Source organism: Scardinius erythrophthalmus, assembly GCF_964197995.2.
Source record: "Scardinius erythrophthalmus genome assembly, chromosome: 25".
Classification (NCBI taxonomy): domain Eukaryota; kingdom Metazoa; phylum Chordata; class Actinopteri; order Cypriniformes; family Leuciscidae; genus Scardinius; species Scardinius erythrophthalmus.
Window position 1 is genome coordinate 28,331,387 of NC_138245.1, and position 11,591 is coordinate 28,342,977.

The window sequence follows — 11,591 nt, forward strand, 5'->3', positions numbered from 1 at the left end:
GTTCAGAGAGCAAAAAATAAAGCATTGATTGTTGCTTTTCTTAAGTGTTGCACAAAGTAAAGATGTCAAACACTCGTAATTGAAATGAAATAGTTTTTTTTTTTTTCTTCACTGAAATAACAGAGTATTAAATTGTTACTTTTCAAATTCATCTACTTCTTGTTTCAACTTGGGACTGTCACTGTTTTAAATTCTCCTTGGCTCAGATATATATATAGATAGACAGATAGATAGATAGATAGATAGATAGATAGATAGATAGATAGATAGATAGATAGATAGATAGATAGATAGATAGATAGATAGATAGATAGATAGATAGATAGATAGATAGATAGATAGATAGATAGATAGATAGATAGATAGATAGATAGATAGATAGATAGATAGATAGATAGATAGATGCTGTGATAGATAGATAGACAGACAGACAGACAGACAGACAGACAGACAGATAGATAGATAGATGCTGTGATAGATAGATGCTGTGATAGATAGATAGATAGACAGACAGACAGACAGACAGACAGACAGACAGACAGATAGATAGATAGATAGATAGATAGATAGATAGATAGATAGATAGATAGATAGATAGATAGATAGATAGATAGATAGATAGATAGATAGATAGATAGATAGATAGATAGATAGATAGATAGATAGATAGATAGATAGATAGATAGATAGATAGATAGATAGATAGATAGATTAAATGCTCTTACAATAGAAATACTTGAAATTCTTGAAATACAAGAATTCAGTCAGGGATTTTCAAAACAGGCTGCGAAACCTTAAAGAATTCAAGGTGTCAAGACTCCTCAAACTGAGCAGGTCGTTTACACAGACAATTAAACTGTCATTACGTCTGGCGAAAGATAAAACGGCACCGTTGAGTTTGTAGAGGCAGAGCGTTTATTCTTGGCTACTTGAGAGTATAGCAAGCAACAAATTGAATTTAACCATGTGTAATGTGCTGACAAGATGCATTTTAATGTGCCATTAAGGGCACCGCCATTTCCTGTATATATTAACTGTGGGATTAATTAGATTGTCAAGTGCTTGTTTGGGGAACAAAAAAAACGCGGGGATCGGCACGATACGTCACACTTTTCCCAATAAAGGTGGCACCTTTACAGGTCTTGTAATTTCCTCGTTGTTTCCCACTTGAGTGCCAACGAATCCACCAATATAAGCAGCGTGACACTTCAATCTTCAGCTTAACAGGCAGGAGATGAGCGGAATATTGGATACAGAGGGGTGATTAGAGGTCATGTGATGTCACTGTCAGCAAGCCAATGACCTCTGTCACAGCGTCTGCCATTTAAATGTCAAAATGTGCATCCGTGTCGGATGGCCATCATCTTTCTCTTGCCCACATTTGCATTTCAGAGAGTCTCTGTTCGTTGTCAAAAAAAAACAGCCCATCAAACCTCGTGCGCCAACGTACTGGGCATCTCTTCAAACGTCCCCCGCACATGTGTGCCCCAGCCAGATGCTAATTCACAGCAATTAAAACAGACATCACAGGCGTTTACTCCATCTGAAACTGATGAGCAGGATGCTAAATATACAATGAAATGAGTGAGATGTTTGTCACGTCACAGCATGAGTGATGTTTGCGCTCTCTGACAGCCCTCAGGAATGTTTCCGAGCTTGAAATCAAGTAGCATCTTTGATCCATTACAGTTGAAAAATAGTTCATGTGGCTTGTGCTGCATTGAAATCAGATTCAAATTAATGTGCATTTTAATGGTAATTGGATGAATTTGTCAAGAACATGCCTAGGTATATACAGTGCTATGCATAAGTTTAGACACCCATGCTAAAGTTGACTAATAAGAGGAATAAAAAATCATCCTTCGGAAATTGATCTTAATGACTTAATTAAAAAAATTAGGAAAAATTCAACCTTTAAGGACATCAATTTTCTTTGTGAATGAATAATGTATCGTAAATAAATAAAATACAGGGTGCATAAGTCTGGGCACCCCTATGTTAAATTCCAATAGAGGCAGGCAGATTTTTCCTAATTTTTTTAATTAAGGCATTAAGTTCAATTTCCAAAAGATGATTTTTTATTCCTCTTTTTAGTCAACTTTAGCATGGGTGTCTAAACTTATGCATAGCACTGTATATATATATATATATATATATATATATATATATATACACTTAATTCATGGCAATTAAGACACATTTAATCCCCCAAATTCTCTTTGTAATGTCAAACAATATGCTATTTAATGCAAGTATTTATTCATAATGGAAGTGTTTGTTGTACTACCTTTAATATATTCCCTATTTTAGTGAAAATGCAGTTTGTATTAAAATGTATAAAATAATATTGATTACATATGTATATTTGTTATAATAAATATTACATATATATAAATTTTTTATATATATATATATTTATTTATAATAAAAAAAAATCTGTACTCAATTGTCACTTATTGAGAATGAGAATATGAGGAAAAAAAATACTAGTAAAAGTCTAGTAAGCAAATTTTTTTTCCAGTATAAAGAGAGGCAATTTATGTAAAAAAAAAAAAAAAAAAAAAAAAACTTTTCTAAAACATCTTTGTTTAAAGAGAAACAATCAGTTTACCCTCAATAACAAATGCATTAAAAGTATGAGGTCACATCCAATCATTCTTAGATGTGACATGCATGTTTACTTACAATTTTAAGCAGAATTGTAAGTTTACCTTGAGCAAACCAATAAAGACACGGCATCAATCAACTCCGGCATCCTCTGCTGGGTTGAAACCACGCTCGACGGCCACTTGCTGCTGCCTGTTTAATAGTTCTTTTTATGGACTAATACTAAGCAACAAAACAGCATCACGCGTTCTCATATTTGTGAAGACAGCAAGACTTATTTCCTCCTGAATCTATTAAATCTGGCTGTGATTTCTCCATGCACTTCATTAAAAGAGCTTTGAGGAGCACAGCTTGAGAGTGATGTATCGCTCAGCTCCCAAATTGAAGTCCCATACATCATTTTCATTGCAGTAGTTTTCCTTCATCTCACTCCTCTTGAGCGCGCCTACTAGATAATAAACTTTCTCGAACAGAGTTATAATTCTCAAAGACAAATTTCTTTGGGTTTTGGAGAAGTTCCTGTTTGTTCAAATGTCCGCCAAGCTCTAATAAAGAGAAGAGCTTTCTGCAACTGTCTGAAGTTGACTAACTCGCACGTCGGCCCATTCCAGTCACGTAACGCGTGCCGGGCCCTCTGGCTTCCCCTCTATGCACATCACTAACGGGATTTCATATGCGTCCACTCCAATTGGCCGGATAGAGATGCTCTATTGCCTTCCCGAACCCCTGAGGCGAGCCAACTTTAGGCTATATTTGAATCAGTGCTCAGCCCGTCCTGTTTACTCCCCTATCAGGAGAGCATCTATAAATACATAGAATGAATAATTGTAGTCCTTGGTGATTTTCCAAGGGCTTCCTACAAGACGAAAACAAAGCAGAGCGATATTAAAGTGGGAATATACAGTATCCATTGCTGTCTAGTGCAGAAAGCAGTCGTCTTTACTCTATAAATGCTCTGTCTGTGTCTCTCGAACGGTCTTGGATCGCACGTCGCTCTTTGAAACGATGTGGCAATTACATTGTCTCCCTTTGCCCGAGGACCCCAAATTAAAAGGAATGAGCCATCAAAGTTCTCCGCAAAACCGTGGGACAGCGCAAGAGATGCATGGAGCTGTAGATGTAGTCTTTGTTTGGAGAGTCTAAATGACGCTGTTGTTGTTGTTATTGATGCAATCTTGTCTTCAAGCTCCCACAGCGGAGAACAAAAAGGAAAAAAAACTACCAGCAGATCTTCCGACCGCAGAGAGCTGTTATCCGACAAACTATATACCACAATAACTACTTTGAAATCAATAGTGCTGGATCCCTTTTTCTTTTATCTGAAATGGCACTGAGCAAGTTTACTTCGCTTTTGGATTGCATGTTGAAGTAATAAATGTATCAAAATTATATAATGGGTGTACCGAACAGTGACAAGCGATGTACAATTTGGACAGTTTTCAAATAACTACAACATGCAACATTTTTCATATTCGTGGACAGAAATTGTGCAGTTTTTTAAAATGGGTTTTGATTTTTAGACAGAATGTTTCCTCTTTCTCAAAGTCAGTGTGAAAATGCATTCACAACTGATTTGACTTATTGAGTGTTGTGATGTATTTGTAATGAAACAGGGTATTTGAGAAGAAAAAATGGACTTGATTTTATCCATTGGGAATGTGGAGACTGAAGTTTGCCCTTTAGAGCATCTTGTATCCCAAAGGTAATGTTTTTTTTTTAATCTAATCACAATTATTACATTTAACCAGCATTAAATTACCCAGTTAACTATTACTTAACACCATTTCTGTATAGTAGAGCATGGTCTAGCAATACCGAGGTCACGTGTGCATGAATTGATTTATATGTAATGTAAAACACTGTGGATAAAAGTGTTTGCCAAATGCATAAATGTATATGTATAACTGCAACAGTAGAGTAAAATAATGCCTAGCTATTTTGATATGTAGGTTAAAATGTTTTTTGTTTTTTTCTGCATTGTCTAGGTGACATCGGGTGAAAAGGAAAGTAGTTTCACAAGCGGAGCAAATATTTACCAGGTCTGTATATCAATACACAATATGCATTCAGTTTCATTTAATGTAATTTCGTTATATGCATTTTTAAGAAAGCATATGTCTCAAATTTGAAACACCCTGCATTTTCTTCCATTTTCTTCCATTTTGTTTTGCTCCAATTGCTTTTGAGCTGACTTTGCAATTGCGAAAAACATGAAGAAACATAGCAGGAAATGTCCTTATTTTTTATTTCCTTATAATAATCAATTACCTTGATTATTTGCATTATGGTTTATTTATATTTTTAAAATCTAGGTTGAGCTCAGCTCAGTAAAATTTGACGAAAGGTTACAAATACGTTTTTCTTTAGAACAACATGCACTGATGAATTGTGCGAAATAAAACTAGGTACGTGTTCAGAAAGTAAATGTTGACTTTAATGGACATCCTAAAGACACAAAGTCCACACAACTTAATCAACCTTCTGGGAAACTTCTCCAAACTGGTGTTTTGGTTGCTTAAAGCAATTAGTGAGTTCGACAAAGCCAGCTGAGCCGTTGATTACAGATATTTATAACAATGACAGAAACCTGGAGAGGAGACGGCATTCTCCTCTGCCACCACAGAGAGGTCAGGACCGCTTTCTTACTCAAACTAATGAAGAAATGTAAGATTCACATGAAACGTGGTGATGCTGGAGTCATGAACAAAAGTTAGAGGTCTAAAGAAACATCTATGAAGTTTTCAAGAGAAACAGCTTGAAGTTTTGTTGCATTCTGCTATTGATTCCCCCATCCAAACACTGGACATCATACAGGCTTTGTTTGAGGTAACAGCTGTGAACAGATCATAAGAAGATAACTGAAAAACAATTAAAGATTGGTGGAGTTTGTTGGCTCTAGAAAATAATTCTGCAACTTACAAATGTTAGCATTTTACTGAAGAACCTGTTGTCGCACATCTTATCAACAACTAATGTAAATGTATGCCATACAATGTGTATGAGAAAAATCACTATCACTATATAAGATCTCAGACCAAAGTATAATCAGTAATGATTTGTATTATTCTCAATAATGGTAATGAATTTACTGTCAATTGATTTACAGATTTTTTATTGATTTTATTGATTAGCTGATTCACAAACGAATGAATCTTATGAGCTAGTTATTTTTAGTGAATCTTCAATTTTTTTAAATGAATCATTAGCACAGCACAAACTGTGTGGTCTGTCTGATTCAACTCATTAACTAATGACTCTTATGAACTGATTCTTTTCTACAACCTGTCCTACAGCATGATCAGTGTAGTCTGATTAACAAACAAATGACTCTTATGAGCCGATTATAAAAAAAAAAATCAATAACATAAAGCATTATCAGTGCAGTCTGATTTACGAACCAATCACTCTTGTTTTGTGAATCAACAACATACATTACTCCAGTCTTCAGTGTCACATGATCCTTCAGAAATCATTCTAATATGCTGATTTGCTGCTCAAGAAACATTTCTTATTATTATCAATGTTGAAAACAGTTGTGCTGCTTAATATTTTGTGGAATCCATGATACGCTTTTATTCAGGATTTTTTAATGAATTGAATGTTCAAAAGAACATTTTAATATTTTAAATGAAAGTCTTTTGTAACATTATAAATCTCTTTACTGTCAACTTTGATCAATTTATTGCATCCTTGCTGAATAAAATATGTATGTGTATATTAAAGCAATAACCTCAAGAAGTTGTGGTTGACAGTGAATTTAGAACAGCGTTGTTTAAATTCACTGTAAACCAATTGGCTTCACTGGGCTTATTGTTTTCATAAAATTGGTTATAATTATAATAATACTGTATGAAGTAATACTGATATGTTTATTTACATTGGCTTTGAATGTGGCTCAACCAATTAGAATCAAGGACCGGAACTATCCATTTTATAAATAGACATCAAATAGATATTCCAGAGAGGTCATTATACAAAGCCAGTCAACTTTTTTCCGGATGCATGTCTCATATTAAGAATTTCCTGTGGCCTTTTGGGCTTTCTCTCTGAACACAGGTGGGGCAAAGAGACCATTCCTCCAACAACAAGTGGGCCTGTCGGTCTGGGAACGGGTGTCCATGCCATACTTGAGCTTTCTCAGGTAGATCAAACAAAACAGCTCAACAATGAACAATCCTGAGAGAAAAAAAAACAAAACAAAGAAAGGTCACATTTGGAAAATATGTAATTCCAGTTTATACGAGCGCGATCAGCCTATACTCCCAACGCAGAGCGGCGGCCGCTCTACAAGCGGTAAAAATGGTATTTAAAAAAACCCCAAAACAATAGACCCCTCTGACTTGCCCGTGCATTCTTAGAGGATTAGCTTGCATGGTGAGACGCTAGGCCAGCCTAGGAGAGGAAGAGTGGGCCTTGATGGCTTTTAATCGATTCCCAGGCTGTCGGGACCACCGGCCTCACACAAGGGAGCTATTATGAACGTTACCTGCCTTCTAGTACCCAGAGGCTCAGTTCAAAGGGTCTTGAGATGGACTTTCAAGCCCGGTGGGGAAGTGTCACCCTACACCGCTGTGAACAGAGCGTGGGTTTTGATGATCCGAGGGGGAAATATCAATGGGACGCACAGCAGCTGTAAATGTGCACTCACCGCCCAAACGACAACGCAGGGTGCTAGAGGTCAGACGAGGATAAGACCGCTTGAAATGGGTTTTTAATAAGTCTGTACAGATAGGGAGGTGATTTAAAACTGAAGAGGATGAGCTATATTTATAAAGCGCAGCACTGGTAACGGTTCACGCCTCGGGTTATATCTTAAAAGCGTGACTCACAACCCACTTGTCAAACCATGAATGCTATAAATGAAGTTCGATATGTGGTTGCTTGAATTGAATGCTGCTTGTAACTTCAAAGCATTTCCTAAAACAACACCATTGAGGAGATGATTAAGGTGTTTCTCTCATTTCCCTACATCATCTTGTTTCTGCTCTCCTAGCCATAATTCTTTGAGGGAAAGGAAGTGCTAAAGTGCACAAGAGTTTCTTTGAGGTTAGATTAATTGGTGAAGAACTCATACTAAAGATGTTTCCGGATGTTTTCAACCATGTGTGAAACCCTCATTATAATGTTTATGTCAAAACTCTAACAGGACTTTTCCTTGGTTTCTGTCTGTGGATGAATGAAAACATGATCAAAGTGTGACTCTCGCTAACCAAATCCCACCAGAGATGTCGGATACAAAAGGAGGATTGAAGTAAAATTCTTAAAAAAAAAAAAAAAAAAAAAAAAAAAAAGGCGCAAAGGAAACTGAGGTGCCAACATGCTAGGAGCAAAAAATCCCGAAAAACAAAAGATTGCATCAGTAGTTCATGGGATTTTTTAAGGTATGTCTTTTCATATCCTTTGCCTTATATTTACCTCTGTTGTCAAAGGATTGCTGTCCTCCTGCTACGATTCAAACAGCTCCAGATGAAGAGGATTTAAGATGGAAGCTTTAGTTGATGCTGTCATATCTGTGTAGCTCTGTGGGTTCAACACAAGGTTACCAGGTTCTCAGTGGCATAGTTGCACCTGCCACAGAAAGAAGACGACGTTGATTTAACATTGTCCACAAAACAGTATCCCACAGGGTTCTGTCAGTGGACCGCTTTCGTTATCTTTTCTAACAGTTGGGCTTTGTTCATAAATTGAGTGGTGTAATATTTTAAGATTGCTATGAAAACCAGAGATGGTCATGGACAGGTCATGTAGAAGCATTATAGCTATATCACCTCCACCCTAAGGTGAGAAACGCATTTTTTTTCCTTCCTTTAAATGTTTGGTTCACAACTACAGTTCACAGTTTTCACTTCAGCTTTACTCATTAAACAATGTATCCAAATCCTGGTGGTCCTTCAAGTCTACAGCAGCGAGATAAGATGACCACCGCCTGCAAATCCAACTGCAGGTAACTAGGTGTAAATCCCTCCTTGTGCTCTTGAGGTTACAAAATGAGATGTTGCGCAGAATGTCCGTGTTGCTCTTTTCCATAAAATGATCATTTTCTATGTTGAGCTCCAGGAAGTGCATAAAACTAGTCAAAGCAACTCTTTACTCCATGCACTAAAGTCCAAGCCTTTTAAAGCCGTATAAAACATTATTATGACATTTGTTTGTGTGTGAGGAAATTCATTTCATTCTAATAATGAAAATGTTGTCACCATTATTCAGCCTCATTTTGTTCCAAAATTGTACGACTGACTTTCTTCTGTGGAGCATAAAAGAAGACATATTGAGAAATGTTTTTTTTTTTTTGTCCACATGATGAAAGTAAATGTTGATTGGTTCCCAACGTTCTTTAAAATATCTTCCTTTGTGTTTCACAGAAGGAAGGAATTCATACAACGACATGAGGGTGAGTAAATGATGACAAAATTGTACATTTTGAGTGAACTATCCCTCTAAAATGAGTGATGTTAAGTGATGTTTGCAACCCATTTTACTTGTAAACAGCTGCATTTATGAGCAAATATAATCAACGAGAATAAAAATGTGGAGTTTGGAAGACCAGAATTCAGCCAAGTTATTGGAAAGGAAAATGTGAGAAGTAAAGGCGGAGCATTTTTGATTTCTTATTATAAAGACAATCACAATAAGACTTATTAAACAAGAACACACATTTAAAAAGATAGATTTCATGTTGATTAAGTTGTTAGTCAATGCAAATGAGATCCGAGACCTATGAAGCAGAACATTTTCAGTGAAAAATTTTCGCAAATAAATTCCATCTGTTCCTCACTTAAAGCTATTGTAAGGCTCCAGAAGACTTGGTATTTAATGAACGCGTTTGCATGAACTACGTTTATGGTGCCGCTTTGTCATTTCTGGTGAGTTAGGTGAGTAAATGACAACATAATTTTCATTTTTGGAGTGAACCATTCCTTTAACCTTTCCACAAGAGTTTTATAACTTTCACAAAGCATTAATTCCCATTAAACTCTGACAGGCACTGTTGGGAAGCTGATTGTGAGCTCGGCAAAGTAGAAAAAGTGCGCACCGCAGTATCGGCCCTGACATCTGCCCAGCTCCTGAACACTTCTCGTCCTGCTGTGTCCTTCTGTTCAACACATCTCTGTCCTTCAAGTCTACAGCAGAGAGATAAGATGGCCACCGCCTGCAAATCCAACTGCAGGTAACTAGGTGTAAATCCCTCCTTGTGCTCTTGAGAAGGCTGTTTCTGATTTAATAGTAGATAGAAATTGTTTAACGTCCTTCTCAAATGATTTGAAGCTGATGAATAAATGAGATACAGGAAGGCCATAGCGACGAGTCCGCCGAGACTCAGTCTCAAACAAAGCTGGAATTAGTGTCAGCCTAACGTTCTGTACCCTGCGCTGAAGAATACGAGCATCGCTGCCTCATTATCTCCAATAAGCGTCAATTAGCTGCTCTGTAATGATACTGCTACCACACATGCCAACAAGGCCAATTTAAATAGGGCTATTAAAAGCAAAATGATCTGTGTTTATGATAATGAGATGTGGATTGGGTACAATTCAACAGTCTGCAATAGAGTTTATGTCTGATTTAAGTTCTGAATGTAAATAATCAGAGCCATGTTAAATAGCCCAAGGTTACTGCTAACATTCACAGGACGTGGGACATTTTTTATGGGTTGGTCCACCAGACCCAATAACATTCCTGATGATAGAACTATATAGACCTATGTTTTGTAAAGGATTAGTTCAGCCAAAAATAAAAATGGTCATAATTTTCATAGTTTTCTTTCTGAAGAACAAAAGAAGTTGTTTATAAATAGCTCAGGTGTTGGTTCTATTGTGATCTATTAGTTATGTACAACAAAAGCATTTAGGAGCTGTCAATCAATCAAAGTTTAAATAATTTAAATTAAATATAAATATATACCTAACAGTGTGTGTGTGTGCAACACGATCTCATGAAATTGCGTATCTATAGCACGAATGATATGTCTCGTATCATTTATACGCCAAAACGAGTTTTTGCGTTCAAATGATACACACTGTAAACTCCTTGGGTTGGATTAGGAGTGAGGAGGGCGTGCATATTACACGCCATAAAGTGCGTATCATATGCACGCGAAAACTGCAAAAACTCGTTTTGGCGTATAAATGATACGAGAAATATCATTCGTGCTATAGATACGCACTTTCATGAGATCGGGCTTGTGTGTGTGTGTGTGCTCGTGTGTGCTGTTGTGATCAAAAGTTTACACACCCCTCGCAGAATCTGTAAAATGTTAATAATTTGTATAAAATAAGAGACATCATTGAAATTGTAATTATTTATTATGTAGTACTGTCCTGAATAAGGTATTTCACATAACTAGATGTTTATGTTTATATATAATATATGAAATATACTATAGACAAAATAATAGACAAAATAATAACTGAATTTATAAAAATGACCCTGTTCAAAAGTTTACACACCCCTGATTTGTAACACTACGTGTTATTACCTGGATGATTAACGACTGTTTTTATGTTTTGGGGTAGTTCATGAGTCACTGTCCTTTAGAAAAATCCTCCAGTTCCTGCACATTATTTGGTTTTCAATCATCTTCTGCATATTTGACCCATTTTCAGCAGTGACTCGTTGAGATCCATCTTTTCACAATTGGGGGACTCAATACACAATACACAACTATTACAAAAGCTGCAAACATTCACTGATGCTCCAGAAGGAAACACCATGCATTAAGAGGAGGGGGGTGAAAACTTTTTGAATTTGATGATCAGAGTAAATTATACTTATTTTGTCTTATGGGAAACATGCAAGTAGCTTGTGAAGGGCAGTACAAAAAAAAAGATCTTTAAACAAAATAAGATATCTTGTTCAAAAGTTTACACCCCCGGCTCTTAATGCATCGTGATTCCTTATGATGTTTCGTATCAGACATTAGAAACACAAGACACATAAAAAGTGCCTGTGTAAATCACCTTCATTCATATAAATTTTGGCTAATA

General features: G+C 36.3%; 1 long non-coding RNA gene across 1 annotated transcript; it reads left to right on the forward strand.

The window, feature by feature from the left end:
- The first annotated feature begins 3,483 nt into the window (after positions 1 to 3,483).
- On the forward strand, positions 3,484 to 7,869 carry LOC308685865. Its single transcript, XR_014029505.1, has 3 exons — positions 3,484 to 4,309; positions 4,593 to 4,646; positions 6,664 to 7,869. It is a non-coding gene; the product is annotated as an uncharacterized lncRNA (long non-coding RNA).
- Positions 7,870 to 11,591: the final 3,722 nt, after the last annotated feature.